The sequence below is a fragment of the Meleagris gallopavo genome, chromosome 14 (genome assembly GCF_000146605.3).
Source record: "Meleagris gallopavo isolate NT-WF06-2002-E0010 breed Aviagen turkey brand Nicholas breeding stock chromosome 14, Turkey_5.1, whole genome shotgun sequence".
NCBI classification, from domain to species: Eukaryota; Metazoa; Chordata; class Aves; order Galliformes; family Phasianidae; genus Meleagris; species Meleagris gallopavo.
The window spans coordinates 565,232-587,640 of NC_015024.2; the positions used below are offsets into that span (position 1 = coordinate 565,232).

At 46.2% G+C, this 22,409-nt stretch overlaps 1 long non-coding RNA gene across 1 annotated transcript; it reads right to left on the minus strand.

The window, feature by feature from the left end:
• Window positions 1–18,791: 18,791 nt before the first annotated feature.
• On the minus strand, window positions 18,792–21,279 carry LOC116217161. Its single transcript, XR_004161275.1, has 2 exons — window positions 21,190–21,279; window positions 18,792–20,713 (listed from the first exon to the last, which is right to left on the minus strand). It is a non-coding gene; the product is annotated as an uncharacterized LOC116217161 (long non-coding RNA).
• Window positions 21,280–22,409: the final 1,130 nt, after the last annotated feature.

Genomic DNA, 22,409 nt, shown 5'->3' on the forward strand with positions numbered 1-22,409 from the left:
AAGGGAAAAGGAAATAGGAAAGGAGAAGAAGGAGAAGGAAAGGAAAAGGAAAAGGAAAAGGAAAAGGAAAAGGAAAAGTGAGGGAAGCTGGGCTGGAAGGTCAGTGGAGGAGACAGATCATGTGAAGGCAAAGCAAAGATTCTTTTTGTTGATCACAACATTATTTCGCACCTCCCATAGTGAAATCCAGAACCAGAACTTCCCAAGTGACAAAGACATACATGTGTACGTGTGTGCATGTGTATCTCTGTATAAATTCACCATTTTGTATCAATGTCAAAACAACTATGTCAGTGATAAACTTTAAATCTTCAGGAAAGCATGTTTTTCTTCTTTTCATATAATTCCTTCCTATCTACTCTTCCAGACATTAAGGAGTAGCCTCTAGTAAGACACAGAACAGTCTCATTTAAAAATCCTGCCCCTTCTACCATGCAAAGAAAACAGCTACTTCACGTTTAGACAGAAGGAACAAATGAACATGTTTTCAGGCTGTAATGGCAGAGAAGTGCTTCCACTCTATGCATACATCAATTATTTCCTTCTATTTAAACCCATGACTAATTATCCTTGGAAGCAAAATAGCTAACATCCAGTTGAGTACAGGCATCTCTTTTAATGCAATCAAGAACTCATCTAGCTTGAAAATTATGGCAATTATCAATCAAGTAGAGGGTTGTGTGGACCCAAGCCTGGCGGCAGAAAGTGCAGTGCATCATGGGAAGGTGACTTCCAGACGCAAGGAGGGGAAAGATCCAGAACATGGACAAAAATGCACAAGTTGTGAGACAGCTCCAGAGGGGCACTCAGGAGGATTCCAAGAAATGTAAGAAAGGCAAAAAGGAACTACTGACCTGTCAGTCTCACCTCTGTGTTGGGAAAGATCATGGAGCAGATCCTCCTGGAGGCTATGCTAAGGCAAATGAAAGATAGAGAGGTGATATAGAAGATCCAGGGTGGCTTCATCAAGGGCAGGTCCTGCTTGACCAACCTAGTGACCTTTTATGATGGTATCACTGTATCAATGGATAAGGAAAGGGCCACTGATGTGATCTATCTCAACTTCAGTAAGGCCTTTGACAAGGTACCCTGCAACATCTTTCTCTCCAAAGTGGAAAGAGATGGATTTGATGGGTGAACTGTTTGAGGGACGAAGAACTGGCTGCAGGATTGAGTCCAGAGAGTGGTGGTCAATGGCTCAATGTCTGGATGGAGATCAGTGATGAGTGTTGTTCCACAAGAGTCAGTGCTGGGACCGATACTCTTTAATATCTTCATCAATCACATTGACAGTGGGTTTGCTGATGACACAAAGCTGTGACATGGGGTTGACACACCAGAGGAATGGGATGCCATCCAGACATCTAGACAGGCTTGAGCAGTGGAACCAGATGAGCCTCATGGGGTTCAATAAATTCGAAATCCAATCTTGCACCTGTTCAAGGCAACCCTCTCTACCAATATAAGCTGGGGGATGAAAGGATTGGGTGCAACCCTGCCAAGAAAGACCTAGGGTACTGTTGGATGGCAAGCTGGACATCAACCAGCAATGTGCCCTCACAGCTCAGAAAGCCAACTGTATCCTGGGCTGCATCAAAAGAAGCGCGGTCAGCGGGGCAGGGAGCTGATCCTGCCCTCTGCTCTGCTCTGGTGAGACCTCTCCTGGAGTACTGCATCCAGATTTGGAGTCCTCAGCACAGGTGTTCATGGACCTGTTGGAGTGTGTCCAGAGAAGGGCCACAGAAATGATCCAAGGGATGGAACACCTCTCCTGTGAGGACAAGCTGAGAGTTGGGGCTGTGCAGCAGGGAGAAGAAAAGGTTCCAAGGTAACCTGATAGCAGCCTTTCAACATCTAACAGGGAGCTACAAGAGAGGAGGGGACAGACTCTTTAGCAGGGTCTGTGGTGATAGAACAAGGGGAAATGTCTTCAAGCTTGAAGAGAGTAGGTTTAGGTTGGATATAAGGAAAAGGTGTTTTATAGAGAGGGTGGTGAGGCACTGGAACAGGTTGCCTGGTGATGTGGTGGATACCCTGTCCTTGGAGACTTTCAAATTTAGGCTTGCTGGGCTCTGAGCACCTGATGGAGCTGTGGGCATCCTTGTTCTTTGCAGGGAAGTTGGACTAGATGACCTTTAATGATTTCTTCTAGCTCTAAGGATTCTATGATTCTACACATTCTACACTGGGAGGTGTGAGAGAAAACAGCCAACTGTTCAGCAGGAAACTTACTGCTAAAAGATGTTATGTGAAAAAGAATGTCCTTCGCCCACTACTCCTCAAGGTCCTGCAAAAGCTAAGAAGTGTTAGTGGTTTCTGGACCTGACACTTTGCATTAATCTTTTTGGTGGAGTCTCAATGTAATGGGAATTAGATATGCTGAATAATAATTTTGAAATACCTCCCTAGGTATTTTTAATGCTTCTTTATACTACAGATCTCAATGCAAGACTTCCAAGACAAAAACACAGCACAAATAAGCATTTGTGTATAATATTATATAAATATGTTCTTACATCCAAAGACAGAGTCAGATCACCAGTGGCTGCTTATATTCAACAACTGTGCGAAGCCAAAACCAAAGAAGCATTTGATTAAGACAATCAACCAGGGTTTGGCATGGGCACAGTGAAAAGCTCAGAAGCTATCAACTCTCAAGACTTTTTCCTGAAAGAGAAATCTTTGTTGCCTGAGACAGCAGCGGTGCTGTGAGGGGGGGAAGCAGCAGGGCTGAGAGGACAGCACTTTGCATTCAGGAACTGTTTTTCTCTGCGCTTTCTCATCCTCACCCAGGCATTGGACAAAAGTGTAGTGAAACAGAAACCAGTGGTATGATGCACACCGTTTTTTTCCTTTTGACAAAACACCGAATTCCTTTGTTTTCCAGTTTGTTGGAAAATTCAAAGCTTAATCCCAAGTGGACTGCTCTACCTACCGTGAAGTGTACCTTAAATCATAGTCCTCTGGTTAAAAAGGTATTTAGCAGAACACCTTTTATTCTTTATAAACTAAAGAACTAAGAGACGTGAGTTGCTAAAGCTAGGTGTCTATGTTTGCTCTCAGAGCCTTAACAAAGAGATGCTTGGTTTGAACATACAAGAAGCTCCTCTATAAGATCCAGCATATCCTGCTTACTGATTTGTTTGTGTTTCAGCAGCCTTCTGGCTTGGGTTTGCATTTCTGGAACTTCAGGTTTAAACAAATGCAGGGTGCCACAGGGAAAACGAAAGCTGAGGGAGAAGCAGCAAAGTCTGCTCACCTCTAAACGTCACTCCTGACGTTGTGAGTCGTGCAGAGATACCTTCAGATGCACTACATGAGAAGGTAGAGAGGCAAGGATGCAGGAAGCAGTGAGAAGGGGTTTTGTGCTCATCCCTACATGCACACACACGGGACCACTCCTGTGTGCATCCCGATGGCAGACACAGCCCTTGGTAACTTTGGGACTCGCCAGACTGCTGGGCAGGGTGCTCTCAGGTTGATGCTTGGCACAGCCCAAAACAAAGCACAAGGAGGTGGCACTGAGGCTCAGCTGGGTGCCAAAACTCCCACTGGCCAAACTGGTGCCACTGGTGCCAGGCTGTGCTCTGCCAGGACCAGCTTCACAGGGGTTCTTTCCAGCTCTGCCAGACCTCTAGGTTGCTGACTTAAAATTCAATGGAAGATGAACCCGGGGTGCGTTCTGTAAGCAGGGCTCTGAGCAATTTGCTGTTGTTGAGTCAAGGAGGCCGTGCAGCCTGGCTGGCCCCAGGTGGTGAGCAAAGGTATGGGGGAGAAAAAGGAGCAGGGATTTGAGCAAAGAGCAATGGGAGGAAAGAAAGGAGTAGAAAGCAGCAGCACAACAGACAACAGAAAAAAAAAAACAGATGAAGAAAGAAGAGGAAAATGATAAATAGAGGTTGAGGCAGCCGTGCAGTGACAGGCGTGGGGACGAGCAAACAGAGACGAGCCCTGGCAGCGGTTGCAAACTGCAAGTTTACAAAGGATTATTTCTTCCCCACTTTACAGGACTTGAACTCAGGAAGAGAGGAAAAACCACAGACTCAGTGTCTCACTGAGAGATGGGAAGCCCTTTATGCAGCCACCAGCCCAGCAGCACTCAGGCACAGCCTGGCTGAGCTGTCCACTCCTGCGTGCTTGCTGGCCCAGATAGGGGGGCTGTCCGTGGATGTAACAGGGGTATCAGCCCCAGGGAGTGGGCACACTCTCTCTTGTGGCTGGAGAGCAGAACAGCATTCATTTTGAGCATTTATTGTTCAGGTCTCAAGTTTTCCCAGAGCAAAAATGAAATACCGTGATGGAGCATCTGGGAAGCAAAACTGCATAAATTTGTTTTTTGCTTCTTTGTATTCTTATTTTCCTGCTTCTATTTTCTTTTTTTTTTTAATTACTTTTTTTTAAGCCAATGCATGTTCTGCTGTTGCATGAAAAGTCCAAAGCAAGGACACAAGCACTGCCTTGGGACCAAGTGGTGAATTTTGATCTGGTTCACTGCAGCAGAAAAACTGGTGAAGGAGAAGTGGCTCACAGCCTGTGGGATTTATACCTGCACAAGCAAAACCCAGCAGATCTCTAGTCCATCACCATAACTGCTCCAAGCAGAATACGTTTATGTTCCATAAGGAACATGGACTTGAAATGCTGGATTTGCTTCTTTTCTTTATTAATGCTTATTTTTACTTTCTCTCCCAAGCAAACGGGCAAGTTCCACTACTGGCAACTTAACACACTGGTTATTGCCAAGCAGAAAAGCGAATGTTCCCCTGCTGTAGGCTTTATATTCAAAACAGAAGGAAGAACATGGCTCAAGACTGCTAATGCAGCGGGCTGCTTTAAAAAAAGAAGAAAAAAAGGCTCCTCTAAGCTGGCTTTGATGCCAAACAAAAGAAACAACCAAAGGTTTTTCCCCAAATAAAGTATGTTCCTCAGTGGGTAAACAATCCTGGTTTGGCCAACTTCCTGAAAAATGGCCTGTAGGGTCGGTCTGAGTGACAAAAGCATTTGCATGATGCTGGGAGCATGGAATCCACAGCAGAGCCCTCAGAGGAGCAGTCCCCTGGTGGGACTCCATCCCTGAGGTGAACACAAAGCAAAGGATGCTCACAAGAGGCACTCTCAGTGCCCAGCTCTGCCCGGAGCACAGGCAGAGGGAGGTAGTGCCTTTCACCAGCAGCTCTGCTCTTTTCATACGCTACCGTGCAGCCTCCGCACTGAGCTCCTTGCAGCAGGAGGGGATCCTTCCTGGCTTCAGAACCAGTTTCCCAGCTATTCAGCCAAAGCATGGGCTTGTTCTTTTATTTTCAATGGATTTAAAACAGTCAGGTTTCTTTCTGGCCCCAAATGCACGTGTTTCTTAATACATTGAGCCTAACCCAACTCAGATCCAATTCCTGACAATGCTAAAGGACACGCAGAATTTTTACGACGTGAGCAGTCTCAGTGATGTGGAGGGGATTATTTCTGAATTGCTGTCACTCTCCAGCACATCCTGTCCACTCGTCTCCTCCACATACCCCAAGACGTGGGCCCAACATCATTGCCAGGAAAGCTCAATAGCAGCCAATTTCAGCCCAGAACAATTCTTGTCTACGATGATGAAGCACCACAGAACACAAGAAATAAGGGGCTTTCCCCCAGATCACAAAACACCTCTGTAATACAAGCACCCAGGAGCCGGGTCCAACAAGGAGAAGAGCGCAGGAGCTTTCAGTGTGTGCAGCACAGTGTGCCCACAGCTTTGAGCCACGGCGCTCAAACTGCCCTGCACAGCAAAATCACCCTAGGAGGAATTAAAGACAGCAGAGGCATTGATTAGAGAGTGGTAATGGCCTCTCCCCCGGCTAAAAATACCTCCAGGGGACAGAGATTACGTCTCACCACAAGGCAGAATTGCTCACTGCAGGCACACAGAAGCAGGCCAGGCAGGTGTTTATGTCTGGTCACTTAGTGTTGCTGAATTTGTCAGGTTGTTAGATAATGTTATACATGAGAACTTTTCTCTCCTCGTTACAGAAACATCCCACTTTCTAGTAAGAAGCGTTGCTGGCACAGGAATTCCCCACATGCTGTTTTCCTCACAGAGGAAAGCAGAAGAGTTTACCACACAGGGAAAAAAGGCCATAGACTGGTGGGGGTTTTCAGCACATTTCTGTCGGGTCCCTTCCTCCAACACCTGGAAGTGTGGCAGCTGCAAAGAGGCCAGTGGTGTGGGGCAGAGCTCCTCTCCCAGCATGCTGCACAATGACTCCAGCACCAGCAGCTCTGCCATGGGGTTTCAACTCCAAGGGGTGCTCCTGCATCTGCACCCCAATGCACTTGAAACAGTCAGGGAAAAGAAAACTGCTGTTTTGAGATTGTATTGAGATATCGTTGAGTGAAGGCACCTAACAGATGGGCAGCTTGCTCCTAGCCAGATGGTGCCAACAGGGGTTTCTTGGAGCTGTGAAGATGGGCACCACACATACAATTGTATTTCTACGCTATCTGAAGAGCTCATGAGGAAAAGAAGAGCTCTGGGGAAAAAACATTTGCTTTTAAAAAGGTAGCAACAGCCTCAAAAGGCAGATGCTCTGCCCATATCCATTTATACATGGGCCAATGTTGACTCTTGGCTTGCTAGGGCTTGGAGAATTTCCCCAGGGCCAAGCTACTCACAGCATGCAGAGGAACAAAGCACCCAGCAAATGCCCCATTCGGGTGGGGCTGGATCCCTTTGGCTGCTGTTGGCAAACCAAAGCCCAAAAGACATACAACACAGACACCAAGTCTCATCACCAGCACTTTAATACCCACATCCATCTTGGTGGCACTGCCATATCTATTGCACAGATGTTGCCTGCATCCCTGGGAGCCACTTCTGGCAGAGCCAAGTGAACAAAGCCCGGATCATTAAGGTATTGTATAGAACCCACAGCCACCCACTGCATGGCTTCACCATTACATGCTGCAAGTCTGTCTCAGCCCCGTGTCCTGGCTGCACAGAAGGAGCAAAGGGATATCATGAGCTGCACCTCCTTGTGTTGATGCTTATTGCCACTGTTCCTGTTAAGACTTGTGTGTTCCTGGAAACTGAGTCACACGTGATCAAGCCATGCTGCCCTGGCACAGTGATTGCAGCTGTCCTGCAGCACCAGAGCACATTCCAATCCCTCACTACAGCTCAGGGACAGCAAAATCCTGCACCGCACATATTGCACTGAGCAGGATGTGGTAGGATGCACCACCAGCTGAGGTGGCAGTGCTTCCACAGGGAGCTCCTCTTGATACGATTGGTACTTGGGCACCCAAACCTCTTCCCGTGTTTGTTTCATACACAGGGATTGAGATTCCCTCCTCCTTGCTCTCTACTTGTGGAACACAATGCCACTCTTTCTCTACTTCCGAAAGGGCTCTGTGGGGGCTCCTTGCATCAGCACTCAGGAGCTGCTCTGAAAGCAGAACCCATGCTTTGACCCCTGCCCTCTGTGCTGCAGCAGCCCCGTGCTCAGCGGAGAGAAGCACCCCAGAATGCAGGGATTTATTCTGCTGTCAACAATTGCGAACAGCGGTGTTCTCTGGTGCCATCATTGTCCAAAGGTGTTTGAGTGTGAAGCTCACATATAATAGCAACTTTCTAGAGATGCCTGTGAAAAGCCCTTTGGTGCTCGCCAGCCTTGTCAGGAATGCAAGGCCTCAGGTGTCCCAGCTTGTCCACCAACTGAGCTCATTCATTTAATAGCCAAGCCCCAGTTGCTCCTTGTTGTTCAAAGAAAGCCCCAAAACAAAGGCTCAGCAGCCACGTGCTTGCTGCCATTCGGCTCTGTTGGTGTGGGATGCTGGTGTCACACGGCCTGTGTTCCCACTGGGGGCTCGGGGGGGCTGGGATAAGAACCAGCCTTTCCAAATAGCTGCTGGGGGGAGGCGAGGGGCTCAGTTAACTCAGAGCACAGGCTGGCTGAGTGCTACAGAAGCATTCCCACAGATAGTTCTGCAAATGCAGCAGTGAATCCAAGAGAGCAGCTTTCACATCCTTTTTTTCTGGTGTGCTTTCTGCTGGTATCTGAGGAGCATGCGCCCACCCAGCAGCATCCCACTGTGCTGGAGGCACTGGTTAGACTGTGGGGACTTGAGGCTGGCTCAGGCAAACCGCAGCCACAAATCTCTGAATATCCTCACCTAAACTTCTCCTGGTTTTCAAGGTACAAGTCCTTGGCTGGGGAACATAAAACATGCAAAGAAAAATTTTTAGTAGGCACATTTGTCCCATCAGCAGCCAACCGCAGTAGAAACCACACAAGCACAGGCCAAGATGTCAGTAAATTCACCCTCACAAACAATAATAATTTCCTAGGTCCCTGTTACACGAAGGTATAGAGAGAAAGGCTGATAAAAGGGTGCTTGTGCTGGAAGAGGCTCAGAAGTTCTGCTGCTCCCAGGGCTGGGTGAGCTCATGGTTGCTGCACACACTGCGGCAGTGGGAGCAGCTGGCACGAGAGCTGCTCTGGAGTTGCATCTGAACACGATGCTGAGCTTCTTGCTCTGCAGTGGCGAAGTCTGAAAATGTATTCCCAACCTCTTCCTTTTCTCACCTACCAGGAAGCATGGAGATAAAGTGCTCCTTCAGTTTGCTCAGCCTCTGTGCTGCATCATCCTCCGGGTGCTCAGCACATCATCCTTGTCTTGCTGGTGATGCACATTGGACTGCAAAGTGCCCGGCCTGGGGAACAGCTGTGTGCTCAGCTCCATTCAGCTGATACACATTTCTGGCCATCTCCAGGTATTAGCTGTACCTCAAATAATAAAGGAGACAAGCCTCACAATGCAACAGGGCTTTCTTAAATGCACATTCTATCTTAACCCAGCAATGTTAAGGTAACAGCATCGCCCACCTCCCTTTTTAATAAAGATCCAGCTTTAAAGATGCAACACTGTAATTTCTTAAAAGCTGCAGGCCATCAGTGCTGCCTAAGTGCTCTTTATTGTGGATATGGTGCCGAGGGACTGCGGAGAGCACACTCACAGGCTAAAAATATTCCCACCTCATTATATACCCCTGCAGATTACTTAGTAATTACGCTTCTCAGAGCTGAAGGCAATGACTGCTTTACTGGTTGGGCGTCCTTCTGTCAGTACACAGATCCTGCGCTGACTCCTGGGTGCTTGACTTCAGCAATGCCAGCCCTCCTGAGGCTGCCTCCTGCCTGGTCATGGCCCAAGCTATGACCAGAGTCGCCCATCGGGATGTGGGGTCTGCCCATTAGCTCTGGGGCAGGGACAGACCCAGGAACCACTCACCAAACCTTCCACATGCCAACCACATGCCATTCCGCACAGACAGCTGAGCACTGTCAGAGTGGACTCGCAGTGGTGATTTGCTGGCATTAGGCTGCAGATGGGCAAATCTTTTCCAAGCAGTGGCCAGGTGGTGCCACTGCCACCTCCCAGCTGTTTGCTGTCACATCCACCCTTGGCTGAAGCAGCCTATGGAGAAGGAAGCAGCCACGCCAGGCTGTGTGCTGCGAGCTGGTAGGAAACCCCCATCAGAGCAGGCCTGGAGTGCTGCCACACTGCTGTGAAATATATGCAGGAATGAAAGGTCAGCACTCAGTCCCCTCCAGATCCCAAAGACACGTTAAAGGCTTTATTGTTTGGCATCTATTAGCCGTGCCTGCTTTGTCTCTTCTGGCTGGATTTAAAGCTACACTCGCTTTTAGGGTTTTGTCCAAGTCTGAGCAGTTACCAAAAGGCATTTTTATCTTCTCTGCAGTCATTTCCAGGAAGAGTAATCAATGCATATTAATTTGGAGGGAAAGGGCATAGCAATGAACTTTTCAACTAATCCAGAGATAAAAAAGTAATACAATAAAACTTACTGATGATAAAAAGATAAAGCATGTAAGTTAACGATCTTTCCGCCATAAAACACTGCTTATTGAAAGGAGCAGATTACTTCGAGCAACTTCAACTCTTCCATGCAATTTAACTCAATCTACTTTATTACTTCAGCTAAAATCTCTCCAGCTCGTGCCACCACAGGCAAGACTGCTGTCTGTTCAGCAGCACTGGCAATTCGGAAGCAAGAAATCCCCTTCAGCAACCACAGTAGCTACCACATCTACACGTGGAAGACACTGAGTGTGTTAGTCGGATGCACACACAAAGGAAGGAGAGAAAATAAAAAGGATTTCGCTATCCACTGACATTTTAAATTCCAAAGCTTTTATTTTTTTTCTTTTAAAAACAGATCTCCATTTTCAGCAAAAATACCGACTTTTTTTGCCAAAGCTATTTTTCCTCCAAAATATTCTGAAGAGAAAATTTGGTTTGCCGTAGCAACACAGCAATATCCATTGACCTGAGAGGCAAATGTCAGCTGCCCTTCCTTGGTGAGAAGTTGTTCTCTGCTGAAGGAACACTTTAAATGGCATTTTTCTATCAGTAGAACAATAAATGGAACACGGAAATTATTTCTTTAATGGCTTCCTCTGAAAAAAATCAATGGCATTCAATCCAGTTCCAGCTGGACATCCCACAGTCTCTTCCCCAGCCATCATGTGCCTGTCTTCGGCTAATGGAGGTTTAAAAGAATATTCAGAATACCTCTGACTTTCATTGGTAAGCTCTCATCCTCTTTCAGATGGGGAACAGGGGTGGAAGGAGATCAGGGTTCGGGCACTTGAGCGAGATTTCAAAGCTGCTAAAGCATGGTGAAAAAGGAGTCGGGGCCACAAGCGCTTCCCCTGCCACCCACCTGCTGGGAGGAGCAGCCTGTGGTCTGGCCAAGATCCCAGAGTGCCAGGATCTGCTAAGCAGACACTCTCAATGATGTTGTAGCTGTGCCTCAGACTTAGAAGTGCTCAACTGCACCAAAGCAAAACCCCTTTGCACAATAATCAGATGAATTTGGGGGACAAGGGAGAGCATGGATGGAGCTACGAGGTGACTGCATGGAGAGGAAGGGAAGGAAGGTTCTGGGAAGAAAAGTGCAGGAAACATTTAGTATTACAATTTTCCCCTGGTAGTACCATGCATCCATCAGCTACTTCAAATCACGCTGTGGAGTAAAAGTTAAGTTACTGACAGCAGGCACAGGAAATAGAGACAGAACAAGCAGAGCAGCTATGAATGAGCTGCATTAGGAAGGAGGGCACCAGCTGGCCACCTCAACCAGGATTGGGTTGCAGGCTGGTGGCTAAAGCAGTTTCAGTCCAGAGCTGCTAGCTTTGAGCTCTCCTTAATCAGCAGACAGCAATGCAATCCTCGCAGTGATTAGCCTTAATCCACAACGTTTATGGACAAGCACAGCTTTGTGCTGCACGAGTGAATCGATCCAGCATGAAACACACAGACTTCGTCCCACCTCAGCCAGGTGCTTGGGGGATGATGCAGGCACACGTGCACTGCTTCATCTTGGGAACGGAGCGACAAATCTGAAGTCAATGGGTTGTTTACAGGAGAAGAGAAAGGTCTGAATATGATTGATGAAAAATTATCGTGAGGAGCATGAACTGACAGCAAGGCAAAGTCCTGCTGGAAAAGGAGATGCAGTGCGGTCTCCTCAGGGATACAGTGTTAACACTGCTGGCATTTGGAGCAGAGGGTTTGTGTGGGATTTGAAGGCTCCATCACACAGCACTATTTGTCAGGGAGCACCAATCTGCTGGCAGTGATTTCTGCATCCTCTCTCAAAAATCAAATCGTTTTGCAGAAATGGAAGAATACCCCAGCAAACAGGCTGGCATGTAATGAGGACCTGGGATCCTCAGCGTGGGTGTTTAGTACCTGGAGCCTCAGTCTTCCCAAGGGTGGCTCTGGCAAGGCACAGCCACCTTTGGATTGGGTTCATGGCAGCTGCTGGGTGGCAGATAGCTTGAAGCTAGTGGGGTGGCACAGCTGACAGCAGGGGCTGCAGCCCATCCCACACCCGCAGGGCAGGGGATGCTCCCAGACACTCTCAACTTTGGAGACATTGGTCACCTTGCTGAGCAGCTTACCGTGTCAGCTGGGACTGAAATTTCCCTACAAGCTTGAAGGCTCTGGGGATGAGCAGATGGACTCTATGGTTTTGGAAACCTCTCACCACGACACCAGCAGAAGAGTAAGGAGGTCAAGTGCAGAGGCTTGTTTTGAATCCCATGCCAACAAAATGTTCTCAGGGCTCTTGTAGACTCCCTGAGAAGCAAAACTCACAGAGGAGGGTGTGCAGCTCTGGCTGAGTAGAACTCAGTGGCCTCCTGCCTTGACCTCTGGCTGCCTGTTGAGATGCTATCATACAAACTCAGTTCTGCTGCTGAGACATCAATGTGCGGGGACAGCAGGCAGCCAGGGACTTTCCTTGTTTGCATGAATGTGGCTGAATAGACAATATTATGTCTGATGAACACTACTGTCCCACAAGAGTCAGCACCTGGAGGGATTTAACAGAAGGACACAAGCAATGGCTGCAGGACACAGGCATTTGGCTGAGGTATTTAAGTGATGCCGAGCTGGGACTCACACATTTGCTCAGCTCATACTACAGTTCGTGAGCTGGAGAAACCCTTCCAGTGCTGTGATGCTCATGGGGATGTGGACACAAGGCCAGCGTCACACTCAGAGCTGCTGGAGGGACATTAGTGCATACAGTGTGCCATCCTGACCACAGGCAAAAGCAGAGCTGTGCAGTTTGTTGCTTAATGCACAGCTCCATCAGTGAGGTTCACACTGCTGCCCTCTGGAATGTGCCAAAACATCCCTGTGCTGCAACAGCCAAACCACTATGCTGAAGAAAATGCAACACAAATGGTTCTGCATACTAAAGCAACGGTTGGTTCCCTGTGAAGGTAACAAAAGCTTCTGTTTGCTTCTGTCAGCCTTTTGGGGTTCAACAATCTTAAATAAATGGCACAGCCATTGAAAACCTATTGCAAGCTGCCCTGGCAGCCTACCTGCCAAAAGCAGAACTTTGTAAAGAAGACACTGAGCTCCAGCTGGCAGAAACAAACCAGAAGCACACACATTTGCTGAGAAAGCTGAGGGCAACACGGCTGGCTTCTGCAGCATGAAGATGAAAGGGGACTCCTGGCCCAGAGAGCCAGGGTTGGGGTGAAGGGTTCGGTGGGTGGAAGATGTGCTCAGGACCCTGCAGATGTATTGCGCTGGTGATAAGAATGACCTGGCAATTTAAATTAGGACATGCAAGGCTTTTCTTAAAAGAAATGAGGTGCTGTTTTCAGAGCATGTAGAACAGCCACTGTAAATGGCAAAACTTCTCCACAACCATAAAACCTCGCAAAACCCCCAAACCACAGTCAGGAAATTAAAGAGAATTCAGAGGAAAACCAACACTGAATGATTACATCCCTCTAGGGATCATACTGGGAAAAGATAGAAACGAACCAAGACCTTGATCTTCCCAACAGTCAGCCCCTTGCTCAGCACTGCCTGCCTCCAGCACAGGCTCCACATGTGGGCACAATGGAACTGGCAATGCAGGAGGAGAGACCAGGGGACCCAGGAAACCCCTCATTTCTGGCTTAGTCTTTATTAGTTCCAAAACTGGAACCAAGTCTGAGCTAGCTGATGCTGCAGGCTTATTACACTTGCCTGCATTTTTCTTTTAATATATATGTGTGTTTTTTTCTTACGCAGCCTCTGTAGTACAGTTTTTATTTTAGCTAATTAATCCCTGCCCACACATGCAAGAGACTCCAAAACACCCACAGACCAGAGGAAGGGGAAGGAAATGCTGGAATTGCTTGCTGAAATCTGGCACCGGGCTATTTTTTGCAAGGGGCCATAGGAACACAGTGTTCTCCAGAGAGCCTGAAAAGGGTGAGGTCAGAGACTGGCTTCTGCCACGAGGCCTCAGCATTGGGAGGGTTTTGTCTTTTGCAGTTACATAATGTCTTTTCCATGCTGGAGTTGGTTGTTTCCAGATACCTGGAGGGAGTTCTGAAATGACACACTCAACAGCTTCATATTTAAAAAAAAAAGGAAAAAGGAGAGAGAAAAAAAAAAGCACTTCTGCTCATAAAAAAAGCCCTGCAAAACCTCGCTTCCTGTCACAGTTCTGTACTGTACCAGATGGAGGAAAAGCAGGGAGAAAAGGGTCTTTATTTTTCCCTCTTTCATTTTTCCATTTCATCCATGTGTTGGCAAAGCACTCCCATCACAGAGTGGTGGAAAGTTCATTTACGGGAAACCTTCTGAAACTGGAGCAGCTCATAAAACTTTTAATACTGATCTGGTTAAAAATAATGACATGAGACCTGAATGCATTTTGGTTCAGCTGGGGCATGTGTTTTTGGCCTGTTTCTACACTTTGAGCAAATGATGATATAAAGGGCTATTTCAATAAGAAGAGGAGGATGGAGAGGGGAAGGGAGAGTGAGAGAAAGGAAGAGAGAAAGAAGGAGAGAGAGATAGAAAGGAAGAAAGAGAAAGAAAGAAAGAGAGACAGAAAGGAAGAAAGAGAAGGAAAAAGAAAAAGAATGAGAAAGAAGGAAAGAAAGAGGGAAATGAGAAAATAGAGAACGAATCACGGAAGGATGAAGGAAGTTAGGAAGAAAGAAGGAAAGAAGAAGAAGGTGGAAACAGGAAAGGGGAAAAGGGGAGAAGGGGAAAAGAGAGAGGATGAAAGGGGAAAAGGGAAAGAAAAAACGAAAGACACTCCTAGAAAGGAAAAGCAGAGCCACAGTGAGAAGTCAACTCCCTCCTTTTCTCATTTCCTTGTCCGGTGATGCAGACCAGGAAATGAGAAGTGCTGATCCTGCAGTGCCAAACCCTTTACTACCCTTGCTCCCACATACACAGCTTAGTAAAGCCTTCAGATGATACAGACCAAAAGTAAAGCACCTACAATGCAGTCAGAAAGCTTTTGTGGAATGAAGAATGCCACCTTTTCATTTCTGAATGCAGACAGAAGGTGAAGATAGTTTGGGTTCTGGGGCAGAATCTCAGGCACCGAAGGATTGATGAGCCCTGCATCTAATGGCAAGCTATGCAGCCAGATGGCCACGGCTTGTGAACACCACTCACATCTGGATCCACAAAACGATTCTGACTCCAGATGACTGCCGGTATGAACGCTTCAAGCAACTTTTTTGAGCAGTTAGAAAAATGACTGTATCCCTGAATGAAATGGAGGATTCACGTCTCCATCCCCTCAGAGGTGTGAGTGCCTCTGAATCCAAAGGGTCCACCTCACAGCCCCTCTCTGCACCTTGCTCCCCAGAGTCGAGCCTCAACACAGATGCCTTATGTGTGGAGATAAAACAAGGGAACATTCACTCAAGGCATTCTCTGAACATCCGCCACCACCAATTCTCTGGTGCTTCTTTTTCCAATCCCATGGCCTTTCTTTCCTTCCTCTGAGATACATGGGAGTGCAAGGTATGTGGTTTCCAAATGGGACCAGCACTGAGAGTGGATTTGCCTAATCTAAGCATGAGCATCCGGACAGGTGGAGTGACTTGGACAAAGGTGCAGGGAGTCTCTTAACAACAAGTGAGGTGTCCCCAGAGGTTAAATGGCTCAGCAGCTCCATGCCTACCTGCTCCATGAGCTGGGTTAACCTCCCAGCGTTGGGAGGAGCAAAGCCAAGCAGCACCCTGGAGGGGCAGAGCGAAAAGAACGGGAAACAAAGAGAAAGCTGGTGACAAACGGTTCATTCTCTTCTCTCAAAGGCTTTTCTGCGTGACTTTGACTGTAGCAACAGGAAATCTCTGTACTAATGTATTCCTACCACCAAGCACACGAGGGGCCTATGTGTCTCTGGAGTGCCTACAATGAATCATTTGTTGTCCCTCCTCATGCTTTTCAGTAGGAAGAAGCTACACATTTGACCTTATAAAAAGCAGCAACTCGCCCAGAAAGATGTGGCCAGAAGTAGCCCAGCTCTTGCTGGCAGCCTCAAATACGCTGGAGAGCTATGGGCTGCTGTGCTGCTGAGTGCTGTATCAGCATTTCCAGATGAAGCTACTGTTTTCAAGGCTGCTACGAATGAGCCAAGAAAGAAAATACACAGTCTGCTTGAGACAAAAGGAGTCTGCCCCCCCAAATACTACTCCTTTAAATATATATAAAAACTATACAGCAAGTTTTGGTTGTCAGTACTTAAAGATTAGAACTCAATGTTCTTTTTTTTAACAGGATCTTTTTATCATGAGAACTGGACCCACAGAGTCATAGAATTATTTAAGTTTGAAAAGGCCTCTAAGATTATCTAATCCAACTATTATACCGCCCAATAAAACTTGTCCTTAAGTAGTGCATCTACCCTTTCCTAAAACAACTTCAGGGATGGTGACTCCATCACCGCCTCGGGAACCTGTTTCAATGCCTGACCACTCTCTCTCAGAAGAAATTTTTGTTAATATCCAACCTGAACCTCCCCCAGAGCAACTCAAGGCCGTTCCCTCTTGTCCCATCGCTAATTACACGGGAGGAGAGACCAATTCCCACTTCACCACAACCTCCTTTCAGGGAATTGCAGAGAGAGAGAAGTTCACCCCTGAGCCTCCTCCAGTTCCCTCAGCCACTCCTCATAAGACCTGTGCTACAGACCCAGGTCTGCTACACCAGCTTCGTTGCCCTTCTCTGAACATGCTTCAAGGCTTCAATGTCTTCCTTGTAGTGAGGGACCCAAAACTGAACACAGCACTTGAGGTGTGACCTCACCAGAGCTGAACAGAAAGGTGTTTCTGATACAAGCCAGGATATCCTTGGCCTTCTTGACTACCTGGGCACACTACTGGCTCATGATCAGCCAAGAGTTGACCAACACCCATGGGACCTCTTCCTCCACACAGTTTTCCAGACACTCAGTCCAAAGCCTGCAGTGTTGCCTGGGGTTGTGGTGGTCAGAGTACAGGACTCTGCACCTGGTCTTGTTGAACTTCATGCCACTGACTTCAGCTCATTGATCCAACCTGTCCTGGTCCTTCAGTAGTGCCTTCCTATCTTCTGGCAGATCGACACTTCCCCCAGATTGGTGTCACCTGGAAATTTACTGAGGGTGCACTCAATTCTCTTGCCCAGATTATTAATAAAGACATTCAACAGGACAGGCACCAATACTGACTCCTGGGGATCACCTCTCATGACCGGTCACCGGCTGGATTTAACTCTATTCATCACCACTCCCTGGGCCTGGCCCTCCAACCAGTTCTTTACCCAGCAAAGAGCATACCTGTCCAAGCCTCAGTCTGCCAGCCTCTCCAGGAGAATTCTGAGAGACGGTGTCAAAGACTTGTCTGAAGTCTAGGTAGACTACGTCAGCAGCCTTTCACTCATTTGTCAGGGGGCCACCTGGTCATCGAAGGAGCTACTGTTGATCGTTAGGACCTGCTGCCTGGGCCTGATCTACAGGCTGTCCCCTACATGCCATGTGATGGCACTCATGATGATCTTTAAGGTAAGCTTCTCAAGAAAATGAATCAAAAAGCTTATTTCTTATTTGAAAATTGGTAACATGACCAATCTGAGGCTTGCTGAAGTCAATAGGATTAAGTGGGGAAGAGAGGATGAAGGTGCCTGTCGGTACATCTCTGCTGAAATATCTGCACAGTCAGCAGCCACTACAATAACCTTTTCAATAATGAAAGTACTAATTAGGATTACCGGAAGGAATGAGTCATCCCAAGGAAGTTGATTTTCACTATTTATCAAGGAAAAGATTTGGAATGATGGATCAGTTGTTGCCAGCACCTACTTAGGACATCCCTGCCCTTTCCCAGATCTCCTCTGTAAACCCGAGAGTGCTTGGGGAAATCTTTAGGGAGGTCAGCACAGAACATGAAAACCCATTCAAGTCATGTGTATATCACTAGATGCTAGGATGCTGCTGGAAATTGGGTCTGTGCACTATGACTACTAGCTACAGTTTCTCACTTGGGCATTGCAAAGCTGCCCATTCAACAGACATGTCAGAAGCAGGGAGATATTGCTTGTGAATATTATACTAATAGTGGCTTGCAAGTGTAGCAATCATACAGAAGGGGAATAGATACCAATGACTTGTCCTCTGTATGCTGACTCAACTTTGGAGTCAAGACCCAAGGAATGACATACATGCCTGCAGACCTCACTCATCCTTGCTGAGGGCTGACAAGCACGGGGGCAGCGCAGGCTCTGAACCTGAACGTCTCATGTTTCATGTAATCTCACTGAAAATATTTTGGTTTACGATCTCAATTATCTGTTAACTGAAATCCCACATGTCGGATATCATGAAATTAACCAATAATGAATAAGAAGCTGTGCTGCTGAGGCACTTTATAGAGTGATTCATATTAAATGAGAGATTGTGTAGCCAATATAATAGTTTGCCAGATTAACACATGCCCTGTTGGATTGTAAATACTCTTATTTGTGGCTGCTTTGGAAACATCATCGCATTCAGTAATTAGCTAAGTGTGAGACAAATAAAATTTAAAAAAAAAAGGAGAAAAGAAAAATTTGGGGTATGAGTGGGTCTTGTGCCTTATCCAAGCCTGAAGGAGAATTTAAAGATTTAATTACAGCTAATGAGAGCATATTTCAAAGCTGCAAAGCTCTATTTGCAGCCTAATAGTGCACAGAAGGAAACAGTGAAGCGTGATGCTCTCGTGGGATCTTGAAGCACATTGCTCTGGGAACAAGTTCAGAACCCAAAGGGAAGTAGAACGTGATCCAGAATTCAAAGGGCAAAGGTGAATACTGCCATGAGATGGTCACTTCTTTTCCAGCTTGTGCATGCTAAAATTCCTCTGTAGATCTTCCGAGAATTACCACACTCAGACAAGCTTATGGTGAACAGAGAATCTGAATAAATACTCTCCAAAGAGCCAATATGGTTTGCAGAGACTGTTTATTTATGAAATATTAATATGGTACTGATGACAGCTGCTAGAGAGCAAAGACCTCTGTAACATGGTGGGGAGGCGGCTGGAGCATGGACAGCAGCCTGGCCCCTGCAGTGACCATGCCAAAACCCCACAGATAAAAGTCCCAGTTGTATTTCCCTCCATTTGTGTTTTCTTCCTCTTGCTACTGTATTTTGAATTCTCATGATATTTTTAAGACCTCAGGCTCCAGTTTGGTCACAAACAATCAGATGTTTGCAAACTTCTCTACCCTGAGCTTTCAACTGGTATAAGGGTTGACATCTCCGTAAGATCAGAGACCCAGCTCACATTGAAACCTCTCTCAAAATAATTCTTATCAGTCATTTCCACAGACTGTGGACATTCTTCTTTCTAAGCAACTGTGGGACACATCAAAATGTTTCCTTCTCACTGTGTATGTAAAGAAAGCCTGAAGCACTGAATGACATTAAGAGAGAACACAGTAGGTGAGGATATTGAAGGTCTGGATTGATCTTGATGCCCCCAGAACTGGTTGCCCAGGGAGGCTGTGAGTGATCCCTGCCTGGAAGTATTTGTTCAAGGCCAGGCTGGATGGGGCTGTGAGCAAGCTGGTCTAGAGGGAGGTGTCCCTGCCTATAGCAGGGGGTTGGAACTACATGATCTTAAGGTCCCTTCCAACCCAAACCATTCTCTGATTCTATTCTGTGATTGTAAATGTGAACCAGCTGCTTATACAAACCTCCTTGGTGGAAAGGGAAATGTAAGATGCAGTCAGGATTTGTACAGTTCTTTATGATCCTTGTAAGAAAGGCATGCAGGCCTATTTATCTCAGAGCACTCTAAAATCACATCAAATATACTACTGGTGTGAAATATTCACTGACAAAGGAATCAACCACCAAAATAACTACAACATGAATTACTTTCTACCTGGAAACTAGCAGAGGTGTTACATTTCCACTTGTTGGGAAATGCTCAAATGCATCTCAACAAATCTTAGAATGGATTTGTTGCTTGACATTTCTCTGCATAGTAAGAACCTGTTTCAATGGATACCTTTGCAAATAATCAGTTGCAGCCCGTTCACAGGAAATTTAGGAAATCATTTCATGTTGAATAATTACAGAGGCCCTAGTTTAGCATATTCCATATTTTGGTGGTCATGGATGGACTCACAGCTTGCAATGCAGACTGGACATGGTTTTTCAGTGCATCGTACAAAGCATGTGACACTGAGTTCAGATTTGGAGGCAATCTGAACACACTCATTTCACTTTCTTAGAGAAAATCACACAGTAGAAACACTGCAGTTGGAATGATGATGGAAAGGTGTAAAAGATTAGAAAGAAGGTAGAACATTCATACAAACAGAATATTCGTACAAAAAGAGAAAACATCTATAAGGTGCTTTGCTATTTAGTTTCCAGACCCAGTTTAAAGAGTGAGGGGGGCTGAATGTAGGAAATTATTTACATTTTGAGGGTTTGATACAAATTGGAGAATAATTCTCATGACATCGACTAAAAGATTTTTTTTGGAAGCCAAATATGAAAAGCAGTTCATCAGGACATCCTTGCTGCAGTAAAAATGACCATCCTACAGGTGCCCCTCATAAGTTTTCTAATATAAAGAACATTTACATCTCTCCAGGCTTTTTACTCAGTGCCCTCAGGATGCCGTGTCCCACACAAACAGCAAACCCATCCCTTGCAGCGTGTGGTGCAGTGGATTATCTTGGAAAATCCTACCTCTGCGGAGCATCAAGAGGTGAGTGATGCATGAATCCATGAGTCAAACACCAGCAGCAATCCCTACCACACTCATATGATACTCTGTGCTGGAGGTGGTGATTCAGAGCAGCTTGTCTCACAAATCCAGCCCTCAGGTCACCCCTCAGGATATGGCTTCTGAAACCAAGGTAAAAACCCCAACTTCATCAAACCCTAAAGCTTTGCTTAATAGACTGCTAAATAGAGCTTTGAATCATCTTTAAAACCAAAGAAAATGGCTGGCTGGACTTCTGTTCACTTTTTTGATCTTTCTTAGGACATATGTTCGACAATAATTTTCTCTTGCCAACAAGTTTCTACTAAGGTTGAAGGGCAAAACCTGAAATTTATCAGTAGCATAGTGCCATTTGCTTAAAAACAAACAAACAAGCAAAATTAGATGCCAGACACAATAAATTGCCTTTCCAAAGGCACTTAATCTATCCTGCAGCCAGCAGAGTAACCAGCAGTCTCTCTGCAAGGCTGTTCTGCCAAGCCCAGCAACGACCCTCCCAGTTCCTACCAGCAGCACCCGTTGCCATTAGCAGTGGAGCCAAAAGTATCCAAGCCCAGTCTTGGTGCTGGGATGTTTCACACTTCCATTCCGCTCTTACCAAAAAGTCTGGTGGGATACAATGTATGGGAGCCATCAAAACACTCCATGAGCCTTGCAGAGGAGAGCTGGATGCTTAAGTATTGGAGAGCTTAGCAACAAATGCTGCGTACACAGAATGGGTAAATCATTTAACAACTCCTCTGTATTTATTAGCCAAAGCAAATATTCACAATGTTATCTGCCAACAGCAGAAGGTGTATTTTTCTGTTTGGAGCAGTCAAGAATTCTCTACTCGACTACAGCATAACTTTATTTTCTTTTCCATTTGTGGAGAGAAAAAAATGATATTATATCAAACTGTTGTCTACTGCCCAGCTGTCCCCGAAGTCAGAGGCCAACCCAAGCAAAGAACACTCTTGGATTTCCTGATGCCTTCCTGCTCCCCTCCGCTTTGTACTTCAAGCAGGTGCCATTCCCTAGGAAGCTCACAAATCTACACACAACCTCTTGGAGCTCAGCTTCTCATAGTGATACACAAAAATATTTCCTGCTCCAGAGACTGATCAGGTTGAGCAAAACTTGTCCTTATCAGTATGCTGCTCACATGTGAAAATAATTATTCCTTTGACACTTTATTCAGTTCTATTCTGCTCCTTACCATAAGTACTGGAACTCATTAGCACGAAATATAGCGTCTGAGATATTAATGCAGAGCAAAACATGTAAAATGTGCAGATAAAGAGTTTGAAATGTGTGTGAAGCTCCATCTTCCAAAGTTTCAGTGTGCTATAAGGCAACATATAGGTCTGGAAACTCTGGGAAAAATCATTCTGGTTTTGATGTCCAAAACAGCCTACCCAAACAATCTAAACCGATGCTTATTAAAGGCTATATTAAAGGGAGGCAGCCCTCCACTCTCATGTTTTGTTTTAGACATCTACTCACTGACATCAGTTCTTTGCTTCTATGAAACATTAGATGCCTTAATCCCAGTGAAGGACGGAATTTAGGACATACCGTTTTCTGAAGCATTCATCATTGGCCAGCTTGGATGTCCCCGTATGTTGAAAATTGTCTGTCATACCTGTGTGTTTCACATATTGGAGGGCAAGGACAGCTTTAGGGCTATAGCCTTCACCTTAGACACATGTCTTCCAGTTAGGTGCTGCAAGACTGAGGTCTCCTGTGCCTTAAAAGAAAACTATCTCCTGATACAGACCAAATATACCAGGGACATCACAACCACCCTTCACAGCATGCTGGTTCACTTCATCTTCT